Raw genomic sequence first — 15,749 nt, 5'->3', positions numbered from 1 at the left:
ACTGGCTGCATTACTGTCTGGTATGGGAGGGATGTGCTACTGTAAATGATTGAAGTAAGTTGCAGAGACTTGTACACTCAGTCAGCTCCATTGTGGGCACGAGCCTCTGCAGTATCCAGGACACCTTCAAGGAGCGATGCCTCAAAAAGGTGGCATCCATCAAGGACCCCCATCACCCAGGTCATTCCTTGTTCTCATTGTTACCAGCGGAGAGGAGGAACAGGACACTGAAGTCACACACTCAATGATTCAGGAACAGCTTCCTCCCCCCGCCATCCAATTCCTGAATGGACATTGAACGCAGGAAAATATAATATATATACATACTGTAATTCATGTTCTTTTTCTATAATTGTATTGCATTATATTGCTGCTAACACAGACAATAAGGATTGTGTGAAGAAGATTGGACAATGGGAGATGAAAAGTCAGCCTTGGTTGAATCCTCACCATTGCCAACACTCAAGATTTACAAATGCATTCTCTGCTCCATGTTGACAAATACAGTGCTGTGCAAAAGTCTTAGACACCCTAGTTACGTGCCCAAGACTTTTGCACAGTACTGAAGGAGCGCAATTAGGCCATTCAGCCCATCGACTTAGACCGCCATTCAATCAAGGCACAGCACAGACATTCTCTCTTCTCCCCTCCCCCATCAGACAGAAGATACAAAAGCCCATAAGCATATGGCACCACAGTTTCAATCCCACTGTTATCAGACTCATGAATGGACACCTTGTACAATAGAATGGACTCTTGCCCTCACAAACTACCTCGTTATAATCTTGCACTTTAACATTTACCTGCACTGCTCTTTTTCAATCATCCATCATCAAGGGCATCCACCACCCAGACCACACTCTCTTCTCACTGCGGGAGGGTGGTACTGAAGCCTTGGGTCCCACTCCATCAGGTACAGAAACAGTTATTACCCTTCAACCATCAGGCTCCTGAACCAGTGGGGATAACTTCACTCACCTCAACTCAGTGTTGATTCCACAACCTATGGACTCACTTTCAAGGACTCTACAACTCATGTTCCTTGGTATTATTTGTTATTTTTTATTTGCACAGTTTGTCATTTTTTGCACTTTTTGTCAGTCTTTGTGTGTTGTTTTTCATCGATTCTATTGTATTTTTTCCATTCTACTGAGAATGCCTACAAGCAAGTGAATCTCAAGGTAGAATAAGATGATGATAAACTTACTTTGAACTTTTTTAGTAGTTTTACACCTCATTCTGCGTTATTGCTTTACCTTGTCAGTGTCAATTCACTGTGTAATGATCTGATCTGTATCAAGTGTGCAAGACAAGCTTTTCACTGTCTCTGGGCACAAGTGACAATATTACACTAATACCAGTAAATAAACTTAACAATTCTTCTGTGCACAGCCAAATCCTCAAAAAAAAACAGGAAGTAGGTGGACAATCATTAAATCTACCAAATCTACGGGTGAGGGAGGAGTGTTAGTCAAGACACTGGGAGAGCTCGATTCTCTTCCAATCCCTCCGAAATCCAACCAGCATGAACACTGCTGCTCCTCTCCGCTTGATGTTAAGAACTGTTCGGGTGTCAGTGATGGGGTGGGAGACTGTCTAGAGATTTGCAGAAGGCACCGTTCATAATTAACTGAGGAGACTGCAGCTCTCTGGCATGAGAATTAAACTATGCTTGTGTTCCTGCTACGATGCAGTTTGAATTGGTGCCAACCTTACCAGCTGTATCCATTTTGCACAATATGCCATCTGTCTGCCTGTCCTTCCCCAGGACCATCTGTGTGGATGCAGTAACTTTACCCATGGCCCCAACTGTTGGCCTCTATCACACTCGCTACCTGACACAGACCAGCGAGCTGAACATGAGGGACCGTTCCTGTCAGATACCACACCAAAGATTCTGCATGTACCGGAAATCTTGAGCAACACACAGAAAATCCCGGATCATCAGTCGAAGTTTCAGGCCGAGACCCCTTCATCAGTCAAGATTGCAAAAACTTTGAGAGTGTAGAGAGAGGGTTCCGTGATGCTCACTCAGTTCTGCACTGAACTGAGGCCGTGGCCTGCTCTGGATGTTCCATGCTTCATGTCTGTGGACTCACTCACATTCTAAATACTATTTGCTTACTTTTATTGTTTGCACAATTTGTTTGTTTTTCTCTCTGCACACTGAGTGTTCGATAATCATTTTTTTGCTGCCTGTAAGGAGACAAATCTTAAGGTAGTATAACGTATACGCATTTTGAACTTTGAACTCTGTTACCATGGCAGCAGCTGAGTCACGCAGCATGGAAACAGCCCCTCAACCCAATTGGTCATGCTGGTCAAAATGCCCATCCTATGCTAGTCCCATTTGTTCTCATTTGGCCTGTATCCCTCTAAAACTTTCCTATCCACACATCTGTCCAAATCTCATTTAAATTTATTATTATACCTGCCTCAGCCACTTCCTATGGCAGCTCATTCCACAGACATAACCAACTCTCTGTATTAAAACAGTTGTCCCTCAGGTCCCTTTAAAATCTTTCCCCTTTCACCTAAGCCCTCTTGTTCTCAGTTCCCCAACCCCCGGGGGGAAACAAGTCATTCAGTGTCCCGTATGATAATTCAATTCTATCTCAGTCTCTTATATTTCAAGGAATGAAGTCCTAAAGTCCAACATATCTTTAAAACTCAGTCCCTCAAGATCTGGCGACATCTTTGTAAATCTTTTCAGCACTCCTTCAAGTTTAGTAATTCTGGAGGCCGAGGTGTCACCTGCTAGCATCTGTAATAACACAAAGTATATCCGTAAGTGTAATGGAGGATTACTGGCACAGTGCAAATTCATTCAAACAAGTCACAATCAAACCTTGCAAAAGAATTCACAGGCCTGCCTACCGCCAAACATCCTGCCCTCAGAAATCAATGCTAACGCAGTCTCTATGGTTACAACCATGTGGTGGGACTGCTACTTTTACAGACAGTGCCCGCGCCTCGCAGTAATAGGATTAGTTTTAATACTAGCAGGTTTGAAAAGGAAAGGTTTTCGTTCCCAGTCTCTCTCTCTGGTTGGCTGAGCACAGACTCACAGGCTCTTGTTGTGTGAAGCCGTCTGCAACCAGCTTAAAGAGGGTTAAATCCCTAAGTACTACCAGGGTGAAATCATGGCACACTTGGGCACCAAACTGGGACTGTGGAGGGCAGTTTTGTCAATTCCATCACAGGGAATAAGGAGCCCAGAGCACAAGAGGACAAGGAAGGTGACAGAAAGAATGAAAACACTGGATTGTTACTCATTAAAGCAGTGAGATATTTTTAGGTTTTAATTTTTGAAGTAAATTAAATGTCAATTTTAACCTCACTTTAATTGTCAGGAAGGCTGCAGTGCTTTGGTTTGAAGGTTCGGGCAGCAGAAACGTTGTCAAATCTCTCCTGCTGGCTCCTCAAAGCTTCCTGTCATTGCTCACACCCACAACCCCAGCAGCACGACAACCTACCCCGTCATGACCCTTCTCTCCCTGTAACTGTAACGCTACACTCTGCGTTGGTACTGCCTTTCCCTTTTGTCTTACCTCAGTGTACGTGCGCGCTGAAATTATCGGCCAGCGCAGCAATTTTCACTGTGTCTCAGCACACGTGACCATAGATGGCAGCACGATAGCAAAACGGTCAGAGCAATCGCTTTACAGCGCCAGCTCTCGCCGATTAAGATTCGATCCCCTTTGCTGCCTGTATGGAGTTTGTGGGTCCTCCCCGTGACCGTGTGGGTTTCCTCCCACATTCCAAAAATGTATGGTTGGGATTAGTAAGTTGTGGGCATGCTATGTTAGCACCAGAAGTGTGGTGACACTTGAACAATCCTCGCTGATTTGACTTGACGCAAAAGGACACATTTCACTGTATGCTTCGATATCAAGCCCATCTTCAAACCAATTCCCTCAAAGCTGCTTTGCTTCAGCCACAGGTGACTGACATTTACCGACCACGTTAATCCTTCAGGACATCCAGAAATCTATCAACCTGTTTCGAATGCAATTAATAATCAAGATGGTGAAAGTCTGGACAGAGATTTCAAGATTCATCCTCCGGAGTGAAGAAGTTTCTCTTAATGTCAGACCTGCATGGTCCATACTTGCATTGAGATGGTGACTCCCAAGTTCTCTCATCCGTTTGGTGAAACGTCAGCACCTTCCCTATCAAACTGGATGCTTCAATGAGGTTACTCCTCCACCCTCTAAATTCTACAGAAGAGGCCCAGCTACTCCTCTCTCCTGTCCCGCAGCAGACTAGTCAGTGTGGTGAATGACCACAGCACTCCCTCTATAACGTGTTTATCCTTTGGTTAAAAGAGACATACAAAACTCCAGATGTGGTTTTGCCAAGGACCTATACAATCTTGCAAGTTGTTTTAATTTTTGCATTCAAATCCTCTTGTAAAAACACTCTAATGTACAATTTGCCCACGGTTCCTCTACAAACACTATTCAAGGATTAGTAGATGTAAGCAAGCAGCCATATTACCGTTAAGGTTGGGGTACAGAAGAGGGATGCTGGATGGAGGATGGGGATGAGTTAGTCACAATTCTCCAGCTTTTTTTTTGACATAATCTGTGGCTCAATGGGCAGCATGTTGACCTCTGGGTCCACAGGTTGTGGGTTCAAGTCCCAGTGAGGACCGAAACCTATTTCAATGATGGGAGGAGGAGTTGCTCTGTGAAGACGACCACTGAAGGATCAGTCTACTTTCCCAGATGGACATTAAAGATTCCTTGACATTATTCCGAACATTAGGAAGCTCATTATGGATATTCTGGGCACTATTTATAACAAGCAATGCCCCTGGTCACAGACATCTAATTGAGGGAATAATTGGCTGGCTAATTTCCCACATTATAAATGACTGCTGGAGCAACAAAACCTCTCATCTAGGGTTACCAGGTTGCTAGGGCCACAAATAGCACAGTGACACTGAAGCTGTTTCCTTGGGTTGTTTCCTTCATGTCTAAGATGGAGAGAGATTGCTTCAAAGGGCTGCAAGTTTTGGAATTCTCCATCCTGCAGGATAACGGGTGCTCGGGCATTATAGAATCAAGTGATACAGCGCAGGAGGCCATTTAGCCCACCCAGTCCATCCCTCCCCATCCACCTGATTTCACAACCTATGGATTCACTTTCTAGGACTCATGTTCTCAATATTAATTGCTTTCTTTTTTGTTTGTTGTTATTTTGCAGGTTGGCTGGTCGTCCGCCTTTGTGTGTCGTTTTCCAGTGATCCATTGTATTTCCTTACTCCTACTGTGAATGCCCGCAAGGAAACGAATCTCAGAATACCATATAGTGGCATATACATCATTTGATAATAAATTTGCTTTTGACTTTGAACCTGCACCCACACCACAGTCCTCCTTACCTCTCCCATCTACGTACCTATCCAAACTGCTCTTAAATGTCGCCATCAAATCCACACCTACCTCTTCCGCTGGCACCTCGTTCCACACTTGCAACACCCTTTCAGTGAAGAAGTTGCCCTGTAGTATTTCACCTTTCGCCCTAAACCCCGAGTTCTGGTCTCACACACCCTGAAGAGAAAAAGCCTGCGTGTACTCACTTTCTGTACGCTCCTCATAACCTTGTACATCTCGAAAGATCTCCCACTCAGAATCAAGTTTATTATCACCTGATGTGTTGTGAAATTTGTTAACTTAGCAGCAGCAGCAGTTCAATGCAATACATAATACAGAAGAAACAATAATAAGAAAATCAATTACAGTATACGTATATTGAATAGATTAAAAATTGTGCAAAAACAAAAATACTGTATATTAAAAATACGTTGAGGTAGTGTCCAAAGATTCAATGTCCATTTAGAAATCGGATGGCAAAGGGGAAGAAGCTGTTCCTGAATCACTGAGTGTGTGCCTTCAGGCTTCTGTACCTCCTACCTGATGGTAACAGTGAGAAAAGGACATGCCCTGGGTGCTGGGTGTCTTTAATAATGGACTGCCTTTCTGAGACACCGCTCCTTGAAGATGTCCTGGGTACTTTGTAGGCTCGTGCCCAAGATGGAGCCAACTAAATTTACAACCCTCTGCAGCTTCTTTCGGTCCTGTGCAGTAACACCCCCCTCCCCCACATACCAGACAGTGATGCAGCCTGTCAGAATGTTCTCCAGGGTACACCTACAGACGTTTTCAAGTGTATTTGTTGACATACCAAATCTCTTCAAACTTCTAATGAAGTATAGTCGCTGTCTTGCCTGCTTTATAACTGCATCGATATGTTGGGACCAGGTTAGATCCTCAAAGGTCTTGACACCCAGGAACTTGAAACTGCACTCTAGGGAATAAAGTCCTTTCCTATCTATTGTTCCCTATAATTCAGGTCCTCAAGTCCCAGCAACATCCTTGTAAAATTCACACAGATCATAAAGGGGTAATAGCTGTAGAATCAGGAAGCAACGTCCATATGAGATTCACTAGTGGAGCAGGCTCAGGGACCGATGGCCTACTTCTGTTGCTTGCTCTTATCCCATTAAACCAGGCCTCGGCTCCAGCCCCATTACGAGGCCTCCTGCGCCTGGAACCACCCAGAGAGAGAGAGAAACATCAGATAGGAAACTGACCCAAGCACAGCCAGGACTGGGAGACTTCCCTGGGCTGCATTTCTCAACGTTTTGGGCAGAATCCTCACGAAGGATCTCAGCCCATAATACCAACCCTTTACCCCTTTCCACAAATACTACCAGACCTGCTGAGCTAGAAACATAGAAAACCTACAGCACAATACAGGCGCTTCGGCCCACAATGCTGTGCCAAACATGTCCCTACCTCAGAAATAACCTAGGGATACCCATAGCTCTCTATTTTTCTAAGCTCCATGTATCTATCCAGGAGTCTCTTAAAAGACCCTATTCCATCCGCCTCCACTCACCACTCCCCGAGTAAAAAGGTTACCCAACATCTCCACTGTACCTACTCCCCAGCACCCTAAAACTATGCCCTGTCGTGCTAGCCATTTCAGCCCTGGGCAAAAGCCTCTGCTTATCCACACGATCAATGCCTCTCATCATCTTATACACCTCTATCAGGTCATCTCTCATCCTCCGTCACCCCAAGGAAAAATGGCCAAGTTCACTCAACCTGTTCTCATAAGGCATGTTCCTCCAGCATTTTGTGTATGTTAATCTGGTTATATAATATGTATTTGTATGTAATACAGTGCAGATATAAAACACTTTATAATGCATGCAACAGAGGATCTGGCAGTGTATAGGAAAAGGAGAGACAATCTCCACATAACCAAAACTACTCTCTGGGAAGCCCCACTGCACAAGCCTCCTGATTTGAGATACATTCTCACTAGGGATCCTCAGACTGGATATTTCCTGTTGTATTTTAGCCTTAAAGCTATAAGAATGTTCCTGCTATGGGCTCAACCCTCGTGTCTGCCCCACAACAGTATGAGGCACTAAACAGTAAGTTTTGTTTTATAGGAGGAAAGGGCTATTTACCCCCTGCTCTGCCCTCTCTACCTCCCTCCCATGATTCCATGCTCCACCCTCATCTCCTATCACATTCCATCACACTCAGCCCACTGGTCACTTCCATCAATCAACTCCCAGCCTCGTCACTATATCCACTCTCCCTTTCCCCATATGCCCATCAGCCTCCCCGTCACCTGGATCCCCCTGTCAGGTCCTGCTCCTCTCTCGCCCCGTTAACCTGGTAACCTCCCCTCTGCCTTTCAGTTCAGATGAAAGTCCTTGTCCAAAAATGTCAACTGCCCATCTCCCTCCGCTGACGCTGCCTGACCCACTGAGTTTTGTTCTGATTTAGCGATACTGCACGGTAACAGGCACCTCCGGCCCAGTGAGCCTGCACCACCCAATCACACAATGTGACTAATTAACGCATCTGGAATGTGGGACGAAACTGGAGCACTCAGAGGAAAGCTAAGCAGTCACGGGGAGAATGTACAAACCTCTTACAGACAGTGGTGGGATTTGAAGCTGGGTCACTGGTGCTGTAACTGCATTTTTGGGGAGCATCCATTTCCTGACCTTCTCCCTCAAACTCCATGTCTTCTCAGCTTATCTCCATATCCTTTGAACCTCCGTTCTCCAGAAACCTCAGTTTCTGGCTGGTGGGGATGGCTAAGTTTCCAGGGCAAGCAATCCCGGATATATCACATTGCCTAAAGATGCCCCCCACCCCCCCCCCCCACCTTTACATTGACAATGTGATTCGACATCTACACTCCCCAGACAGGGAAAGCCACACCAAAGCAACCTCCCCTACCCAGCTCTCTACACGAGGTCAACCTCTCATTCCTCTAAACTCTTCCGGAGAGTACCAGCCTGCTCCAACCCAGTTTGGTGGATCTCTGCAAACTTTTTTTTATATACTTTAAGGCATAAAGAAATCAGAGAAGCCTCAAGTCGAGGCCAGCACAAAATGGAAGTCAGGCAGGTGGTCCTCTACCAAGTAGGTGCCTGCCCCCGCTGGTAGACAAGGAGATTTTCAGCTTTCTTCGCTCCCTGCCACTCCGCACAGGAAGCAGGATGCCCCTTCCCCACAGGGGAGCAGGTCACCGAACTGTGTGTAAATCAGCTCCAAAAAAGGGCAAGGGAATCCCACAGCTGGCTACAGAGAGGCATAAATTAAAGGAGAGCGCGTTAGCAAAAATCACAGCGGCAGAAATTAATCTGCAAGTGCGGGAGGTTACGAACAGCAGTGCACAGGACCATATGGGGCCAATCTGCAGAGGGGCTGTCTGCATCCCGGATACCCACAACATGGGAGGTGAGGCCTGCGGAGGCCCCGATTCCGGCACCAAGCCCTCAGGAAAGGCCCATGGACCCACAGCCAGAGGTGGTCTGCACCGTAACAGACAGAAACTATCCTGTCGGGGGCTTCCAGTGCTGTGCTTACACAGTCAGGGGGAGAAGGAGGTGGGGTGACGGAGAGAGAAAATAGTGTATACTTCTCTTTTGAACACTTTCTTTGAGCCACTTAACTCCTTTCCACTTCTTTAGGAGTGCCCATATTAACTCCTCAGTGACCATTCAACCTGTGCTCCACTCTTAAACACTTCCCTGCTTCTCCATGCATCAAAGTTCAAAGTAAATTTATTATCAAAATGTGTGTATGCTACCATATACTTGAGATCCATTTGCTTGCAGGCATTTACAGGAGAAAATACAACAGGATTTTAACAAAAAAAGTATATATATATACACACACAAAGCCAAACATCCAATGTGCAAAAGACAAACTCTGCAAATAAAAAATAATACTGAGAACGTGAGTTGAAAAGAGCCCTTGAAAGTGAGTAGAATGATTGAACTTATCCACACCGGTTCAGGAGCCTGATAGTCGTAGGGTAATAACTCTTCCTGTGCTCTCTACCAGCTGGTAGGAGTGAGAGGAGAACATGACCTGGGAGGTAGGAGTCTTTGATGATAGATGCTGCTTTCTTGTGTCAGTGCTCCTTGTGGATGTGCTCAAGGTGGGGAGGGCTTTTCCAATGATAAACTGGGCCACATCAAGGGCCAGGAACAACAGGGTGCTCCACTCTCCGGAGAGGGATCTCTACCTCAAGGCACAAGAGCTGAACCCGATGAACTGCAGTATGACCTCAAGTATTCTTTGTCCTCAGCGTTAAAGCATTGAAAGGGTCTAATGGAGCCGTCTGAAGATTTTAGGCTCCCAAACGTCGCAAACGGAACGAGGCCAAGACCAGACCTCGTAACTCCAGAACCAGCAAATGGCTGCCAACTCAACATCAAAACATTTGCAGCCAAGTCAGCAGCAGATTTGAACACTCAGTACAATTGTGTAGCTTACTGTAGCCCAGGCACAACAAATTCCAAAGACCCGTCCGTCTGCCGCCCACTTCCTTATGCCTGCTCTACCTTCAGGCCAGGACCTGCGTTGCAAAATGTGCTTCTATATTACCCCCACAGATCACACAGTCTAATTACAGAGCGGCCCCAGGCACCAGCAACACAAGTGGTATTTTCTCTGTTCTAATTAGTCAGGAGGAAATCTCGCAGGCAGCCAGGAGGCTTACAATGAAGTCAGGTAGTCAGATCCTTGCGGGGAAGCACAGTAATGAAGTTATAGATGTGTATGCAGTGTGAGGGAACCCATTGATAGGGACTGAAGCTTTAGTCTCCAGAAATATTTGTCCAGGAAGGCAGCCAGCATTCTGAGAATGAGAGAATTAGTTCCTCCTCCTCTCCCTTCCACAGAGTGCTACACAGTCCTCATCCTTGCATTTCAACAGTGCCTTTCATGGCTTCAGATTATCCCATGGTGCTCTGTCACCAATAGAGCCCTTCCAAAGTCTGCGTTCAGGAGATGCGGCACGGAGATCCCAGAACAGCAACGATACATTGGGTGGCAGGGTAGTGTAATGCTTTATACAGCGCCCGTGATCAGAGTTCAATTCCTGCCGCTATCTGTAGAGAGTTTGTACGTTTTCCCCGTGACTGCATACATTTCCTCCGGGTGCTCCAGGCTCCTTCCACATTCCAAAGGCATACAAGTTAGGGTTAGTGAGTTGTGGGTACGTTATGTTGGCGCTGGAACTGTGTTGACATCAGCACATATTCAGACTATGTCGGTCATTGACACAAATGGCACATTTCACATTTTGATATACTTATAACAAATAAAGTTAATCTTTAAAAGAAATAACTCTTTAAAGATCATCTGATTTTGCGTTGAAGACACTGGACAACTATCTTCTAACATGTTGCTTCCTCAAATTGTTTTTTGTTTATGATAGACCACTTGAGGCTGAATACAAATGTAATTTCAGACTATTTGTATCACAGGAATTTGGAGAAACAAGAAAGTAACTTTTATTGAATTTAATGCTTTTAATTGCACAACATGCTGACACATTGCAACAGTTCAACAAAGCTAAAAATGTTTTGTTGATGATTTTCATTTGCACTCAAGTGTCTGAGGTCTCTCACTTAAGTGTCTAACAACGATCTACCAGCGTCGATGGATTCCAGTTGTCCTGATACCATTTCTCTATGACCACAATGTCCTGGTGAAACCTTTCACCGATTTGCAGGGATCATTGAATGCCTTTCATGTGGTTTTCTCTGGTCCATCCAGAAGTTTTCTGAATTGCCCGTCTTTGATATCCTGTCTGATTTGTGGACTTACAAAAATGCCTTCCTTAATCTTGGTATCAGTTATTCTGACTTGAATTATGAATTGAAATAACAAGTATAGATGTTTATTTTTAAATAGAGCAAATTTCATTGTGGTTTTCATGATCAGCAGCCCAATTCCATAAGATACGCCCAAAAGTATTCAGGAAGCAAAATCATTGTTGTACAGTGTGATTACTGTAGGGCAGCAGCCCACCGCCCTTACTCCAAAGTACCGTCAAGGTATCACATATCTATCTGAAGGAGGTCCTCCCATTTAACACATCAGCCAACAGACACCAACGCCAACAATGGACTCAGTATGGCCTTGAGCCATCAACCTAGGATTTTGTGATGCCTCCGAGTGGTGATTGGCACAGTGTTACTTGAAAAGAAGAATTTCCCCAACAAACAACACACTCGCAAGCACTCCCAGCCCACACACTTCCAGCCTTGTCGTGACTCACTCAGTCGAAAGTGATTGCTTTCTTTGGCTGTAATCATGTCACTGGTTTTAATAAACTTTCGTTGATGCACTTAAATGTGTTTGCCATTCATCTGACACACTGACAGATTTGGATGAAAAAAGTACTGGTCGAGCCAATTCAGAATCATAAAATTATAGAGCACAGAAACTGACCCTTTAGCCCAACATGCCAATGCCAACCAAGATGCCACATCCAAGCTAGTCCCACTTACCAGCTCTCACCTATACCTTTTTAAACCTTTCCAGTCCAACTCCCTTTTAAAAGCTGTTATTATACCTGTCTCAACCACTTTCTCTGGCAGCTCATTCCAAAGACATAGCAGTCTTAGTGCAAAAGACTCTGCCCCTCAAGTTCCATTATCCCATTAAACCTTTCTGTTCACCTTACACCCTCTAGTTCTTGGTTCGCCACCTCTGGGGAAAAAGACCAAATATATTCACCCCATCTATGCCCCTTTTGGTCTGTATCCTTCATGGGCCCATTACTTAAGAAAAGATGTGCTGGCATTGGAGAAGGTCCAGAGGAGGTTTACGAGAAGGATCCCAGAAGTAAAAGGGTTAACGCGTGAGGAACTTTTGAGTTTAGAAGAATAAGGAGGGAATCTCATTGAAACCTTTACAATACTGAAAGGCCCAGACAGAGTGGACATGGAGGGGATTTTCCTTTGATGTGGGACCGGAGGGAAGATCCTCAGAATGCAAGGATGTCTCTTTAGAAAAGAGATGCGAAGGAATTTCTTTAGAGAATCTGTGGAATTAGTTGCCACAGACGGGCTGTGGAGGCCTAGTCAGTGGGCATATTTAAATTGGAGGTAGGTATACTCCTGATTAGTAAGTAACCAAAGATTACAGGGAAAGGCAGGCGAAAGGGTGTGAGAGGGAATGGCGGACCAGACTCGATGAGCCAACTGGACTGATTCTGCTCCTATGTCTTATGATCTTCTGATCAGTTTTCTGAGGCAATCTTGTTCCAAACACTCACCGCAGTTCCTTGCCTGTCGAGAGATAACGTTTCTTCAGCCTTTTCCCCGAAAAGTCCAACCCCTCCAACTTCAGAAAAACAAGGTCTCACCAGCAATTGCTTCACAATACCCTAGCAACAGAGTCTCCCTGCACTCACCAGCTTAAAGTGTCATTGTGGTCTCAACTAACGGGTCCTGGAACCGTTCAGCTTCCAAAACTGCTCTCCCTTGCAGGCCAAAGGAGTCTGTGAGAAAGGGCCTCAAGGATTGTGACATCGAAACCCACGTGCCTGCTAATTTGCATATCTCAAGCTTCCAGTTTTAGGATTTAGCCACTAATTAGATAACTACATTAAAAACGACCCTTATCAGCAGAGTACAAACCCCAGGACGTTCAAACACCAAACAAACTATCAAGTACAGACGCCACCGGAATTAAGCGAGCTGGGATTTACGGGCAGGAACGCACTGGTTTGGTGAGGCAAATTGGAAACCTGTTCTCATTGCCACTCAATGTTCCCTTTAAGGCGTGTGCACGTCTTTTCTGACTAGCGCACAAAAGGTTGTCACCCTCTACCTCGTTGGCATGTTAATCATATTTCACGATCGCATGCGCTCACATTTCCTTCTCCGGTTTCTGGCGTAGACGGTGTTGACAATGTGGAGTTTGTGATGATTTGTTGCAGATTTTAGAAACGGCTTAGTTTTACTCTTCTTATTGAAAAATAGTTATTGATTCACTATGTCAAATTCCAAAGATGCAAAGGGCGTGACACACAAAAGAACTGAGAGTTCATTTAAAGCGGAATGGCTTAATATAACAGTAGAAACTGCTCCACCATAAGCTCGTGAGGTCAGGAACGTGCAGCTACAGGAAATATTCATTTACAATACAGAAACTGGTGTTACCTGGGTGTATTGTCATGACGCAGAAACTGCTGGAGAATTGGCAAGTGGGAAGAAGTGGAGTGATATTTGGAAACTTGACTTTTTAAAGCATCATTTAGCAAGCAAATCTCACATGGACAGTGTGCAAAAGCTCCAGTGAGAAAATCCTTCATTACCCGCTACAGGCCTGCTGCGAATGATTTGTGAGAGTGCAGATGAACGAGAGCGAAATCGATGAGAGCCAGAGGAGATCAAAGCTCTTACTGACAGTGTTTTGCTAGCTGTTAAAATGAATACCACTATATGTAAAATTCCGTGCACACGTTGTCACTGGGCAAAAAAATTGCACAACACAAAACTTTTGTGCACTCTGGTCATTACAGATGAGAGGGAACGTTGCTTGCCCGCGTGCTGTTTACAAGTGACGCACCTTGTCACAAAGTCCCAATCCTTCCCCCACTCCCATTCAGGGTCTGACGTAGCAGCGCCCTGTTCTGTCCTCTGAACATCATCAGGGAGGCTATGTCCAGAGTAAGGGGAAGGGAAATTATTATTTTTTTAAATGTTGGTTTCTTAAATGGAAATTACTCAGACATGTTCCTGTCGATGAGGAGTCACTTCCACATCACAGGACAGATCACGGGAATTCCACTTCACAGTGAACTTGAATCCTATCTGAACTCCAAGGAGGGAAAAAAGCCCCAGTGTTAGCTGGGGAACCTAGAATCAGGGAAATTTAGAACTAGAGGGCAGATTTAAGGTGAGAGGGGAAAAGGTCCAATAGGATCTCGGGGGGGGGCAACATTTTTTTTAATCCTAAGGGCGGTATGTTTGCGGAATGATCGGCCAGATGATGCAGTTGAGACAGACACAACTTTTAAAAGAGAATTGGGCAGGTAAAGGTTTGGAACATTGTGTTTCTGACTCAATTGACTGCAAATGTTGGAATTTGTAGCGACACAAAGCACTCAGCGGGTCAAGACACCATCTGCGAAGGGAAATGGCCAGTCAACATTTTGGGTCAAGACCCTTCAGATAGATCAGGGGGTCCCAATCTGGGGTCCATGGACCCCTTGCTTAATGGTGCTGGTCCATGACATTAAAAAAAAAGGTTGGGAACCTCTGATCTAGATTTTCTGGCATTTTGAGTGTTGCTTCTAGCTGGTGTGCTGCAAGGAGACACTCTGGCACCCCACATCCTTATAATCGTCTTTGATTATGCTCTATGTCAAGCTACCAAAGATCACGACAAGCTTGGCTTTACCACAAAACCAGGACAAACCAGTTACGCTCACAGATCTCGATTTTGCAGATGACTTAGTCCTGCTCTCTCTCCAGATTGAGGAAGCACAGCAGCTACTAACAAAAATGGAAATCGAGTGGAACAAAGTTGGACATCACCTAAACGCTAAAAAGACACAGTACATGGCGTTCAACTGTGACGAAGATACTCTGAAGACCATAAAGAATGATACCATCAAGAAAGTCTCAGACGTCAAATACCTTGGGTCAAAAATGATGAGTTTGGAGAAGGACATAAAGATACAGAAGGCGCTGGCGTGGAGGGCTATGAACGACATGAAGGAAATCGGGAGGTCGAACCTGACCAGAGGCTCAAAAAGAGGATCTTCATAGTGGTCATAGAGTCCATTCTCGCGTACGGATGCGAGACGTGGACACTCACTAAGACCATGAGAAAGTCATTGGACGGTTGCTATACACGAATGCTCCGGATGGCTCTTGACGTGAGTCGGCAACAGCACATGACGGACATCGAGCTCTATGACAACCTACCGATGCTCACCACTAAAACCGAGGCCAGAGGACTGCAACTAGTGGGGCGCTGTCTATGCCACCCTGAGCTACCTGCCATCACGTGGGAGCCCAAGCATGTGAGGATGAACCCTGGGCGCCCTCCCAAGACTACGGTCAACACGCTGCTAGAAGGTAGCGGCGTGGCTAATGTAGATGAACTGAGCACACTGATGAGGGAGAGGGAGGAGTGGAGAGTCCGTCATCGCGCCCAATGCTGGCCCCCTAGGCCTGAGTCAACGTAGTAGTAGTAGTTCCAGAAGAGTGCTTGCTGTTATAAACAGGATCTGGTAAAAACCAGCCCCAGAGAAAATGGACAGAAGCTAGGAGCAGAGGGGAAACTTCTGAAGAGAAGAATGCTTGATGGGAAGTCCATGCCAAATATCCCCCATGCTCGAGGAGTTTCCCAGCCACCTACATTGCCTCACTGGTTTCAGGAGCTTTGAAAGAG

At 45.4% G+C, this 15,749-nt stretch overlaps 1 protein-coding gene across 7 annotated transcripts in view; it reads right to left on the bottom strand.

Annotated features, from left to right (window-relative positions):
- Window positions 1-15,749, bottom strand: part of cuedc1b (CUE domain containing 1b) — a 133,725-nt gene that overhangs the window by 87,658 nt on the left and 30,318 nt on the right. Inside the window, exon 1 of one of the 7 annotated variants that reach the window (XM_059973396.1) lies at window positions 12,757-12,830. The exons of 5 other annotated variants lie outside the window; for them this stretch is intronic. The gene's annotated coding sequence lies outside the window, so the exon portion shown is untranslated. Of the gene's footprint in view, window positions 1-12,618; window positions 12,719-12,756; window positions 12,831-15,749 lie in introns of those variants that run through there. One more of the 7 variants, XM_059973397.1, reaches the window with a different exon arrangement.

The sequence above is a fragment of the Hypanus sabinus genome, chromosome 6 (assembly GCF_030144855.1).
Source record: "Hypanus sabinus isolate sHypSab1 chromosome 6, sHypSab1.hap1, whole genome shotgun sequence".
NCBI lineage: Eukaryota > Metazoa > Chordata > Chondrichthyes > Myliobatiformes > Dasyatidae > Hypanus > Hypanus sabinus.
The sequence above is the reverse complement of the archived record's forward strand: the minus strand, read 5'-3'. Positions and strand labels throughout refer to the sequence as shown.